This window comes from Topomyia yanbarensis, chromosome 3 (assembly GCF_030247195.1).
Source record: "Topomyia yanbarensis strain Yona2022 chromosome 3, ASM3024719v1, whole genome shotgun sequence".
Taxonomy (NCBI): Eukaryota; Metazoa; Arthropoda; class Insecta; order Diptera; family Culicidae; genus Topomyia; species Topomyia yanbarensis.
In genome coordinates this window covers 410,840,136-410,853,767 of record NC_080672.1, presented here as the reverse complement: position 1 = coordinate 410,853,767, position 13,632 = coordinate 410,840,136, and the positions used below count along the sequence as shown (strand labels likewise).

The 13,632-nt window shown below is 38.3% G+C and overlaps 1 protein-coding gene across 2 annotated transcripts in view; it reads left to right on the top strand.

Annotated features, from left to right (window-relative positions):
- The first annotated feature begins 822 nt into the window (after positions 1–822).
- LOC131693444 (mucin-5AC) overlaps positions 823–13,632 on the top strand; it is a 390,550-nt gene continuing 377,740 nt past the window's right edge. For both annotated transcript variants that reach the window (XM_058981254.1, XM_058981253.1), the window contains exon 1: positions 823–1,160. The gene's annotated coding sequence lies outside the window, so the exon portion shown is untranslated. The remainder of the gene's footprint in view (positions 1,161–13,632) is intronic.

The window sequence follows — 13,632 nt, the reverse complement described above, 5'->3', positions numbered from 1 at the left end:
ATATCGGGACCCAAAAAAAAGTAAAATGTCGATACTTGGTACTACATTCCGTAGCGAAACTCGACCTTTTTCGACAGATTTGGCAGCCGATTCTCAATCTATAGGACATTGTATGGCTAGTGTTATGATTTTAAGAATCCTTTCTGATTAGACCCGCAAATTGATTCAAATAGATTTTGCTATGCTATATTTCTCCCTAGTGGAGAGAGATTTGAGCAAAAATTATTATATCTCCGCTAAGGAGAAAATCGTTTAAATATTTTTGCGCGTTATGTGCACAAAACCAATACCTAAATTAGTTATTGAATTTGCGCTCAACTTCATCTCTTCAGAATCCGATATTAACTTACATTTATCCACTACATTAGTGACAATGATGGAATGTGTTTTCTGGAAAACAAAAGTCACGTTCGAAAATAAAATTATTTTATTGAACCCAAAATAGGTTGAGCGCTTTAAGTCGCCAATTGATTAATTTATCGAAAGCTCAGATAAAGTGAAAACAAACAAAAAATTAAACACATTCAGTCGCGCGCCATGCCAACCATGAACGGCATAAAGTTCACTGGATCGCGCAACGAAACCTCACCCGAACGCAAACATAAACAAACCGAACCCGGTACCGAAGAGCAGCATGGCGGCCGCTTCGGATTGACAAAAAGCTCCGACGATCGATTCTGTTCGCCGATCGCCAACGAGCTTTCGTTCGTTCGTTCGTTCGTTACACTGAACTTCGCAAATGGGTGGTGGGTTGCTTTTGCTGCCGCTGTGTTGCTGCTTCTTCGTTTCAACCGAACCGAACCGGATCAGTCGCTGTCGGAGTCAGTTCACGAAAGGTAGTGCCCAGGGAGGATCGTCGCTGCCGCTGTGCCCGTGCGCGATCTCGATCACCGGAATTAATTCGCGGATCGGAATTAAAAGGCGAAAAAAAAATAAAAACAAAACATAGCGAACCTTTGAGCCAAACGACGGCAGACGGCAGTGTGGCGAGAAGTTAGTGCCTGTGCGTGAAAGCCTGAAACCCTATAGGTTGGACGAAAGGGGAAAAAACTAACGAACGAACGAACGGACGGACAAACGAGCGGGTGTTGCGCTTTTGTGTTTTTTGGGGAAATGATCAAGTGAAGACGTAGTTTTCTTCTGTGTGTAGCCCCCCGCGAGTAAGTTTTATTTCTTTCTCTGTTGTTTTGTTTGCTGTGCTTTGCGGTGGATTTTCTTTAGTGGATGTGGTTGCGCTGATTGCCCGTGGTTTTCGGGGCGAATGTGTTTTAATGACTGAAGAAGTTCGTGGTGACGACGACTGACGAGTCGAAAAATTACGGTGTTGGTTTTTCGACAAACAGGTTCTTTTTTTGGTTTCTCGCTTGAGAAAAAACGGAATCTGTTTTGTTTTGGTGTTTGTGTTTTTGCGAGAGAGGAATTTGTGCAAAAAATAGTTTTGAATTCTTGTTGGTGACGGAAGGTATTACCATTTTGGCGGTGTGTGGTGAAGATGTGAATGAATTAATGAATGTCTATTTGGTAGAAGTTTTGAAAACAATACGCAGATGGATTTAGTATGGAAACAATAATTAGGAAAAAGCCAAATGGGAGTACATTACTGTTAATTATTGTGTACGAAAATCCTAATTAAACAAATTTCCTCGTTGACAAGTGTTGGTGGACAGTGCGAATACAGAAAATTGACAGAGTGACTTTGAATATCCAATAGTAGTTGGAAAAGCTGAATTGATGCCAGACTAGTGTAAACTAAAGTTAGTGTACCGGTTATCTATTTGATCTTATTAATTCAACTGATGTAGTTTTCAAAATACTAATGTAATCAACGTGATTTTTCAGTTACATATTTTTGACTATTTCAAAAATTAATAGCGTGAAATTTTTAACGAGTGTTACCACCGTTTGTCTGCACAGAATCAGTTTTTGCCATATTTAGTCAAAAACAATATACGGATAGCATATGTCACTATGAATTTTTATTAAGCTGTTCAATGTAGTATTGATGTACTTAAAGATGATCCAGTATGAAGAATTTGACGTTGGATGCATTTTGTAATTTTTTGGTGACTTGTTCCGTGCTGACATGGGATTGAATTGGTATATGTTTGGATGGGAAACTTTTACGTTAGTTGTAGACCTCAGGGCAGCGAAGTAGCCCTCATTGTAGGATAATTCATACAATTCAGTTACACCATATACGAAATGCTATGCTGATATGATCCAACGGTAATGGAGTAGCGGAAGCCTTTATTTTATTTAACTGCAGGACACACTTTGTTGAGTGTGAAAATACCATTATAGCTTTTTTTAAAGTACTTGATTCATAGGGAATTAAAATTTTCGATAAACTTATTTTGTCGCGTAAACCACACCCAAATTCGTTTCGTTATTAGCAATTTATCCGAAATTCGATTTTCTTAGCCCATTTGGTACAATAAAATGTGCCCGAAGTTCCTTGTTAGAAACTAATTGAATCTTCAGAATTATTTCAATGACAGCAAAAACTATTTTCGGGAGTACCATACTAGATTAGTAAAACTAATCTATTCTTCAAAAGATAGTAAAAACTGTTCGAATCAGCAGTGTGTATTCTATGCAAAATTCCCAAACGGCAAAAAATTTGGATAAGACCAAATTGTTGTGCATAAGGACACAAGACCTAACATAATGTATGTTTTTTATTGTTTCGTATTCTGCTCGTCAGTAACTAACACCAACTTAATGCTAGTTAGATAAATCCAATCCAGCACCAAATTGGCGCTAGTTTGACACTAAAATCCTAAAAGTCACACGTCTTGCGCAAACGCTTAACAACTGGTTAGTACCGAGTGATGTCTGGGTTGTAAGGACAGACAATTCTATCTGACTAGCATTAAGTTGGTGTTAGTTACTGACGAGGAGAATCTGAAACACTAAAAACCCACACATAGTGTATATTCTTTTTTACTCCGGTTGTGTCTCTGACATTACCAACACTATGGGGGTGGGCGTAGTGTAGTTGGTAAATCGTTGCCTTATACGCAGCGCACCTGGTTTCGAGTCCCGACTCCGCACATAGGGTTATAAATTTTTCGAAAGGGACTTTTCTAACCCGAAGAGGCAAATGACCTTAAGGTTAAAATTTCTATAATCGAAACAAAAAAAAAATACCAATACATCCTTTATCTAATCGTGTGTATCTCACGTGTTTCGAAATCATTACTGTTCGAATTCAGATGTAAAAAATCGCTTCGCAAAATATTTAAAAATCCAAAGAATGTAAAGCGATAATTTACGTAAAATAATCAAGTAACTTTTGGAACAGTGTAGTAAAATGAATTGCCATTCTGAAACGAACGCTATTAACTGAATTTATTTTTCTCGCTGAGCAACAGGAAATCTATCAAAAATAATTCTGATCTAGCAATTCCATGCTCTCTCTGGGAAAGAATAACAGTGATGCTCTAACGGTAACCCCGTTTTTGGTAATTTTCCTTGACCGTAAAGCGACTAGAGTAGATTGAACATGATATTTGAAAAGAAAGTGAATCACATTTGTAAGAAAGCTCGACTACATTCTTTACTCTTCAATCATCAATCATCAATCATCAATCATCAATCATCAATCATCAATCATCAATCATCAATCATCAATCATCAATCATCAATCATCAATCATCAATCATCAATCATCAATCATCAATCATCAATCATCAATCATCAATCATCAATCATCAATCATCAATCATCAATCATCAATCATCAATCATCAATCATCAATCATCAATCATCAATCATCAATCATCAATCATCAATCATCAATCATCAATCATCAATCATCAATCATCAATCATCAATCATCAATCATCAATCATCAATCATCAATCATCAATCATCAATCATCAATCATCAATCATCAATCATCAATCATCAATCATCAATCATCAATCATCAATCATCAATCATCAATCATCAATCATCAATCATCAATCATCAATCATCAATCATCAATCATCAATCATCAATCATCAATCATCAATCATCAATCATCAATCATCAATCATCAATCATCAATCATCAATCATCAATCATCAATCATCAATCATCAATCATCAATCATCAATCATCAATCATCAATCATCAATCATCAATCATCAATCATCAATCATCAATCATCAATCATCAATCATCAATCATCAATCATCAATCATCAATCATCAATCATCAATCATCAATCATCAATCATCAATCATCAATCATCAATCATCAATCATCAATCATCAATCATCAATCATCAATCATCAATCATCAATCATCAATCATCAATCATCAATCATCAATCATCAATCATCAATCATCAATCATCAATCATCAATCATCAATCATCAATCATCAATCATCAATCATCAATCATCAATCATCAATCATCAATCATCAATCATCAATCATCAATCATCAATCATCAATCATCAATCATCAATCATCAATCATCAATCATCAATCATCAATCATCAATCATCAATCATCAATCATCAATCATCAATCATCAATCATCAATCATCAATCATCAATCATCAATCATCAATCATCAATCATCAATCATCAATCATCAATCATCAATCATCAATCATCAATCATCAATCATCAATCATCAATCATCAATCATCAATCATCAATCATCAATCATCAATCATCAATCATCAATCATCAATCATCAATCATCAATCATCAATCATCAATCATCAATCATCAATCATCAATCATCAATCATCAATCATCAATCATCAATCATCAATCATCAATCATCAATCATCAATCATCAATCATCAATCATTAATCATCAATCATCAATCATCAATCATCAATCATCAATCATCAATCATCAATCATCAATCATCAATCATCAATCATCAATCATCAATCATCAATCATCAATCATCAATCATCAATCATCAATCATCAATCATCAATCATCAATCATCAATCATCAATCATCAATCATCAATCATCAATCATCAATCATCAATCATCAATCATCAATCATCAATCATCAATCATCAATCATCAATCATTAATCATCAATCATCAATCATCAATCATCAATCATTAATCTTTGTTTGAAAATTGCAAATGTTTTCAAATAACTGTAAAACAAAGCTATACACGGAAGAAAATGTGTTCTCAAATTCGTGACTAAATGCGAACTTATTCTAAAACAGTGCAGTTATGAGACCAGAACCGTGTAAAAAAAATTATGTGTTTTGTAATTGTGTTAAAATTCCACCCCGTAACGCCAGTATAACTCTTTCATTTATAACACTATTTGATTTTTTCAGTCATGTTATTATTAATTATTAATTATTAATTCCTTTTTTTGAAACTAACTCGTAAACCAATAACTGTTTCGTGATTATATTAACATATTTAGGAACCATAGCTAAGTATATTTAGTACAGTTGACACCGATCAATGCGCTAGTACAACTGAGCCGTGGATATTTGAGATTTGATATTTTTTTATTTAAGAATTTTGCATTTTGCTGCTGCGTGTTGAGATCCTCTTCCTAGGCGGTGAAGCATTTGTGGCGTTGTCCGCCGCTACCTGGTGGCCATGTGTTACTGATTTCCTATTGTTCCCTGTCAACTGTTTTTATTCGTTTCTTGTTGTTGATATTTTAATCCGTCTTACTCTGAATAATGTTGGTAATGTCAATTGGTTTCGTGACTGTGGGTTCGATCGTTTTTGAGTTAGTATTTATCTCTGCCTAATCCACAGTAATTGGTTTGGCAACCGTTTGTGTCTCGTAAGGGCTTCTTTGTCACACATTTTAATTCTACCATCATCTGTATCTACAGCAGATTCGCGAATTTCGTACACTACTTATGAGCATCATCAGTGTCATATTTCTGATTATAGTATGAATAATGACACTGATGATGCACATAAGTAGTGTGTGAAATACACGTATCTGTCGTAGATAGCCTTTGTGAGGTACGGGAATATGTTCCGCTAAACTGCTCGAGAAACTTGTAAAAGTGTAAAATTATTTGTAGTTCATAAGACGTACCGATCTGGGTCGCAATAGATGGAATATCTTTAACAGCATTTACACAAGGTTGTTCGTGGTGTAGTGGCTGATCACAGATTTGGCACGTATGGATCTGCCCTGAGTGCGTGACTATTGTTCTCTGACTATATGTAACATCTTGTTTTAATTGGCATGGGATGGTCAGTAGGGCATCGAATTTTTTTTTTCTTGAATGCTCAAAGGCCCCTTCTCTCATATTGTGACAAATGTCAAAGTAAGCTAGATGCCAAATTTCACACCATTTGGAGAATTTTGGACCTTCGCTTGATTTTTTTGAAATTGGTGCTACGGGAAAATATGGAGGAAAAATTTAATAAATGCTAAAACTTTTGAAGTAGCACTTAACCTTAGTATTTTTAAGGCATATATATTTTTTGTTTCTCTAAAAATACGGGAAAGTGCGGTAATGCGTCATTTTGTCCCCAAAATCCCCTATTTTTAAACATTTCTCTGCTCCGTGATACAAATTATACATATTTTGCAGATTTTATAATGTAAAAAAAATCTCAGAAATCGAACGGAATATTTTTGATCTTTGTCCGAATATGAGAAGTTGGGTTTTCTCGTGGATATATCTCTATTATTTTTCACTCAATTTTAATAAACTTGGAACGTGGAAAATCATTGATAAAAGTCGATTCGTTACCGGTAAACTTTCTGACATTTAATCTCGATTTCACATTTTTATCATCAAATCGCACATATTAAATCCATTTAACAAAAAAATCTTATTTAATTTACTACTTTTAGTGCAAAATGCGCTTAGGGATCACTTAACAAAAGTTTCATTCCTGGAAAAATAGAGGAAGTTGAGGTATTAGGACATTTAATATTGGTATTTAATGAAAAAAAAGTAATTTAAAGAGTTAATGTCAAAAAAATATGTTTAGTTGACTTATGTATTCGCGATGTGTAAAAAAATATATGTATTCGCGATGTGTAAAAAAAATCCACCAGATTTAACTTCAATTTCGCACTAACACAGCTGCACATAGATCGTCAAATCGAAAAACGTCATTACATTCGACGACGCGTTTAATGTTGTTCTGCAAAGCAAATTATTCTATTTTAGTAGTGATTCATAAACAGTACAGCATGACGTGGATGGTGGAAGTGCACTGATATGTTGAGCTTCATGTTCATCTTCAATAGTTTCTCCATATCACGAATCGATGGTTGTGCGGAACATATCGAAAAGTCAACCGCATAACACAGCTTGCCAACATCGGAGAATGAACTTGCTTTGTACTACCAATCATTTTTGTTCATGTAGCACACCAATATTTAAGGTTGGACAGAGAAAGGGTAAAATTCGCAAACGAAAAAAGCAGTTTTTTTCCACACCGTATGTCAGATCTTCATAAAAATCAATCAACAGTACTGTAACAACATTCTACATACGCTGATTGATTTTTATGGTGATCTGACATACGGTGTGGAAAAAGACTGCTTTTTCGCTTGCAAATTTTGCGCATTCTCTGTCCAACCTTAATCATAAACCATCTGGTTCTTGATTTACAAAATATTACTATACTCTCCAGCTGACTACAGTGATATTGACTCACATTCAAAACAAATTTTGAGACAGTAGGATGCAACGTGTACAACTCTATAGGAGCCCTGTAGCCACCAACCCAGTCGGGATACTTTTCCCCTAAATTAGTTATGGAAATTAAGTTTCGACTTGATCTCATCAGAATCTGTCACTCGCTTAGTACCAGGACTATGAGACGAAATCGGAACGCAAATTCCATAACTAATTTAGTTATAAGTATTGTGCCCTTCCCACGTTGTTTTACTTAGTTTTCTCGTTAGGTTACATACATTGGGTTTCACCTAAATTTTTCTGCCTCCAAAGTTGTCCTGGTCTTGTGGTTGAGGTTGGCGAAAGAGTCAGCCTGGGTTATCAGGCAAGTACGATTTTCCTACTAATGCTTCGAATGCAACAGTTGACGTTTCGTCATCAATGTTGCAAATTTATTACCAGAATGTTAGTGGATTAAGGACCAAGATTTACCAGTTCCTTCTGTCCACGTCAGAATTGGATTACGACGACGATTTGCAGAAACCTGGCTTGATGACCATATTCAATCTAGTCAGTTTTGAATGAAGATGATTTCGAGTGGATTTGCGTGGATTTTTGTGATACAAGTAGTTTACGTCGAAGCGGTGGTGGTGTACTGATTGCTGTGAAGAAAATGTAAGGATTGTTGGCTCTTCAGTTTTCAAATAAATCAAATGTTGAGCAGCTGAGGGTCAGACTTCCTAACGCATTCACTAGAACTATTCTTTCCTGTGTAACACAAGCTGCACCACCTAGTCAACCTCCAAGGAAACCTGCTTGGTTAATTGCCCATCTTTAGAACTTGCGTAGGTGGCCTTCCAGATTGTTATCGCTATACTGCCATCGTAGATGCCCTTTCATGTAACGCCAATATGGTGAAGCTATGTAGTCACAACTACCGCGGACACAATCGATTTTTGTATAAAAGCTACGTTACGAGCTATGATCTGCGGTGGAAGCTAAAACGTTTTTTAAACTGTTGTTAATTCAAATGGCAAGAAGAATGGTCTACCGAATACCGAACTTTTTTCTCAGGGAACTCGTGAGGAAACAAGACTGGTCGTGCACTCAAATCCAAGAGATGTTATAGATTTCTATGTGTTTGACAGTCCTGGACCGAATGGTATTCTTTCATGTATTTTTCAGAGATCTGTCGGAATACTAATTGCTTCTTCTCGCGACATGTTCACCAAATGTCTATAGCTTCAACAATTTCCTTCTGCATAGAAATCATCATATGTATACTGTATACAAAAAGGGTGATAAGACTTACATATCTAATTACGGTGGGAATACAACACTGGCAACTGGTTTAAAGTGTCTCGAAACCATGTTGTTCAGTACGTGTAGGAACTATGTCAGTCCGTTTCAACACGAATTTTATCCTAAAAGATCGGTGCGTAGTGCGAGTTTACATCATCCTGCATCACTGCAATGGATAGAGGAGCACAGATCGATATAGTTTACACGATTATAAAAGCTGCCTTTGACACCATAAATCATACAGTTTTTTAACAAAACTCCATCATCTGGGAGCCTCCGACAGAAACTGTAAATGGCTCAGTTCATATTTATGCAACATTGAGCTGAATGTAAAAATTGTTTCGATAGAATCTATTGGGTTTTCACCGTTCTCCGGCGAGCCCCAGGGAAGCAATCTGGGTCCTCTGCTGTTCAAACTGTTTTTCAACGATGTTGCAATTCTTCTGGTGTACGGTGTTTCACGATGATAATTTGCAAATTTTTGTTGTCATACGACCTGCAACTGATTGCAGGCATCTTCAAGAACCCCTGGGTAGTCTTGATTGTTGGTGCAGCTGTAACTTCAAAATCAGCGCTTCAAAACGCTGTATTACTTGGTTTAGTGGTTTGAAAAAGCCCATAATGGACGACTACACTATTCGAGGAGAGCCGCTTGATCTTGGGTATTGCTCGACTCTAAATCGAAATTCTATATGCATTACTCCACCATAGTCGACAAAGTCATCCGATAGCTAGGTTTTGTTTTGAAAACTGCTCGTAACTTTGATGATTCATTCTGCCTGCGCGCACTTTAATGCTCGGTTGTCTGATCGATTTTGGAATATGCATCTGTTGTCCCGAAAGCTTGTCGAGAAATAACTGTTAGATTTATTCCCAAAGGTGGGGCTCAAATTATGAAGGAGCCAAGAGTCTTAGGTTTATCAGCTAAAGTTGTTTTTTCTTTCATAAGCTTTGGAACGGATAATCGACTATCACATCAGGAACGTTAGCTTAGTTGAATATCCACTGCACAAAATGCAACATGCATAGCAGGGTGGGAAATTCACGATCACTATGCTTCACGATGTTGTTTGCAAAATTGAAAAGGGTTTCTCGCTCAAGCAATCTAGCCTGGATGTATTCCTAGATATTGAGGGTGCTTTTGACAATGTGTCCTTCCAGTCTATTCTAGGGTATCTGCATGTGTCTCGGGTTGGATAAACGCAATGCTTAGTAACCGCATTCTTTGATCGTCACTGAGACAGGCAGAAATTGAGTATTTGCGGCTGTCCTCAGGTTGGTGTTCTGGTAACGCATTAAGCGTTAAGAGCTGTCGAACAGTGGTGTGGACAAGTTAAATTGTAAGTTAATTCAAACAAAACTTCAATGGATCTTCTCAAGAAAAAGTGAATAATAACCCGAGTTCGTCCCTTACAGTTCTTTGATTCTGAGCTACCGTGTGCAGATCAAATGCAAATACGTTGGGGTTATATTGGATTCCAAACTGAACTGGTCCGCTCACATTGAATTCAGAGTCAGGAAAGTATGCTAGGTTTCTGGCAGGGCAGATGTACTTTTGGAAAGATCTGGGATGTTAGTGTCTGGTACCCGGCAGAACAGAGAGCGGTACAAGGAAGCAAGAGGAGCCGTAAAAAGAATTACTCAAGTCGTTACTGATGGAACAAAATGATACGCGGAAATGTTATGAAACTGTCAATTGCGTACGTAGAAAAACAGCGCCGTCTCCCGTCATGTGCAATGACCGTGAAGGTAACTTGCTGACAGATAAAACTATGGTAGCAGCCAGGTGAAGAGAGCACTTCGAGACATTGTTGAATGAAGAGAATGTTAGCGCGTCAACGAACAGAATAAGGATAAGTGACGATGGTCAACCTGTGGCGCCTCCGACGCTAGAAGAGGTGAAAAAGGCAATCAAAGAGCTGAAAAACTGTAAGGCTGCTGGAAAGGACGAGCTCCCGGCCGGACTTTTCAACACGGTAGTGATCAGCTGCGAAATACTTCACCGTACTCTTTTGAAGGTATGGGAAGAAGAAGAACTACCTGCTGACTGGCTAGAGGGCATCATTTGTCCCTTATACAAAATGGGACACAGACTAGAGTGCGCCAATTATCGAGGAATATCGCTTCTCAATTCGGCGTACAAAATTATGTCGCGAATTCTGTTCAACAGATTGAGGCCGTTGGATGAGTCTTTCGTCGGTGAATACCAAGGTGGTTTTCGTGAAGGCCAACTTGCAGGCATACCATCTGTTTATTGATTTCAAAGCGGCGTACGATTCAGTGAAAAGAAACGAGTTATGGCAGATAATGGTGTGAACATGATTTTCCGACGAAACTGATTAGGTTGATTCGTGCAACGCTGGATGGATCGAAATCAAGTGTTCGGATTGCGGATGAGATTTCGACGTCCTTCGTAACCTTAGACGGATTGAAGCAGGGTGATGCGCTGTCAGACTTGCTGTTCAACATTGCTCTTGAAGGTGCCATCAGGAGAGCAGGCGTCCAAAGGAACGGTACCATCGTCACTCCGTCGCATATGCTCCTAGGATTCACGGACGATATTGATATCATTGGAATCGACCGCCGAGCCGTGGAAGAGGCATTCGTGTCTTTTAAAAGGGAGACAGCAAGAATTGGTCTCACAATCAACACCAGCAAGACGAAGTACATGATAGCTGGAAGAAAACGTGGGTCCAATAGTGATGTTGGTGGTGAAGTGGTGTTAGGTGGTGATAAATTTGAAGTAGTGGAAGAATTTGTGTACCTTGGAACTCTAGTGACGTGGGATAATCATGTTACCCGCGGGGTGAAAAGGCGTCTTGCAGCTGCGAATAAGGCTTTTAACGGACTTCGTGGCCAGCTGAAGTCCCGTAGTTTGCAGACGAAGACGCGTTGTACAAGACATTGATAGTTCCGTTTCCCTTGTACGGCCATGAAACGTGGACGTTAAAGGAAGTTGATCGTAGAGCGTTCGGTGTCTTCGAACGTAAGGTGCTGCGAACAATACTCGGCGGTAAAGAATAAAATGGCATCTGGCGGCGTAGCAAAAATCACGAGTTATACCAAGTATATAAAGGAGTGAATATTGTCAAGCTAATAAAAAACGGCAGGCTGCGGTGGCTGGTCATGTGGCACGAATGCCGGAAGAACGACAGGCGAAGATAATATTAAGTAGAGAACCAGGAAGAGGCCGACGACTCCGTGGCAGGCCGCGTACACGATGGCTGTTTGCAGTGGAAGATGACCTAAAAGCACTCAATGTCCAGGGTGACTGGAAGAGATTGGCCCAGGACCGGGTCCAGTGGAGGAGAATTCTTCACTCGGCGTAGATTCAACGAAGCGAATTGTTGCCCATCAAGTATCAAGTAGTTCGCAAGCGTCACAATCAAGGCCCTTAGCTCGTACACATCATGATCCAAGCTGCTGATCACATGCGGAACCCAAATCAAAGTACTAAGCATTGTCAACACTATCGACCTTGTCTGGGTGCCCGGATATCGCGGTATTACTGGAAATGAATGGGCTGAATAATTGGACAGGGCAGGTGAGGCTGTTGACTTCGTTGGTCTGGAACCCGCCCTGCCAATTTCGATAAGTTAGACAAGAGAAAAAATCCGGTTCTGCGGCTCGTCCGATCACCGTAATTATTGAAGAAATCTACAAACGTGTAGCCAAACAAAGCCGTTTCTAGAACAACCGTTCCGTGAGATTTCGAGAAATCTATTACTTTTTCGAAGCACCACCGCGGCATGCTGACCAGGGCTTTAACCGACCATTGCAAACTCAATTATTGCATGGCAATTATTTCATGTGATCTTTGTGGATGCAACTATGGAACTTCATATAATTTGATATGCAACTGATTTCCAGTTTTCGTATGTCCTTATATAGACGAAACCGTGTGTTTGGATGACTGAAACTCAGAGACATACTAAAGTACCTTATCATACGCGGAAAAGAGCTTTAGGCTTTCTCGCAGGCGATTTGAACTACTTGTGAGTTTAACTTGCCATCTGATTGTTTTTGTGCTGTTATTTTCCTTCCAATTCTACTTCCTCCCTCCTCTCTCTGCTTTTTTTTCCGATCAGGGAAATTATGAGAAGACACGGCAAGGCACAAATCCCCGACTGCATACGGGGAACGTGCCATTTGAGCCAATGTATTCTGATTATTCTGCAAGACGATCTATTGATTTTCCGATCCAAATTCGACTTCCGTTTGAATTTTCTGACATGAGAATGTAAATTGTTTTTTTTTCGCAAAAAAGCGTTCCGTTGTAATGGATAATAAGGCAGATCTTTAAAATTTTGGAATAGTACCGACAAGTATCAGTACTTGTCTTTATTCAGTACCGGTATTTCGGTATTAAAAATGGCTCGGTATTCTCAGAAAGCTCTAGTTGCTATGTAAAATAAACCTGTTGGCAGGGTAGTAAGCGCAGAAGTTTGCTAATGTCTAACTGGCGCCAATATAGTGCTGATTTAGACTTATCTAACTAGCATTAAGTTGGTGTTAGTTACTGACGAGGAGAATCCGAAACACTAAAAATTCAAACTTTTATTATATCACATGCTCATTTTTCTTTTGCTGGTCGAAGTAAGTGAAATATCGCCTGTTTTTGTTCACGAATGGGAAAATTTAAAAAATGGTTTGACGTTTGAGTATGAAGAACAGGACGCCGCTATTAGGATACCCGAACAAACCGTTTTATTCGCCTGGCAGCGAGTTTGTAGTGTCT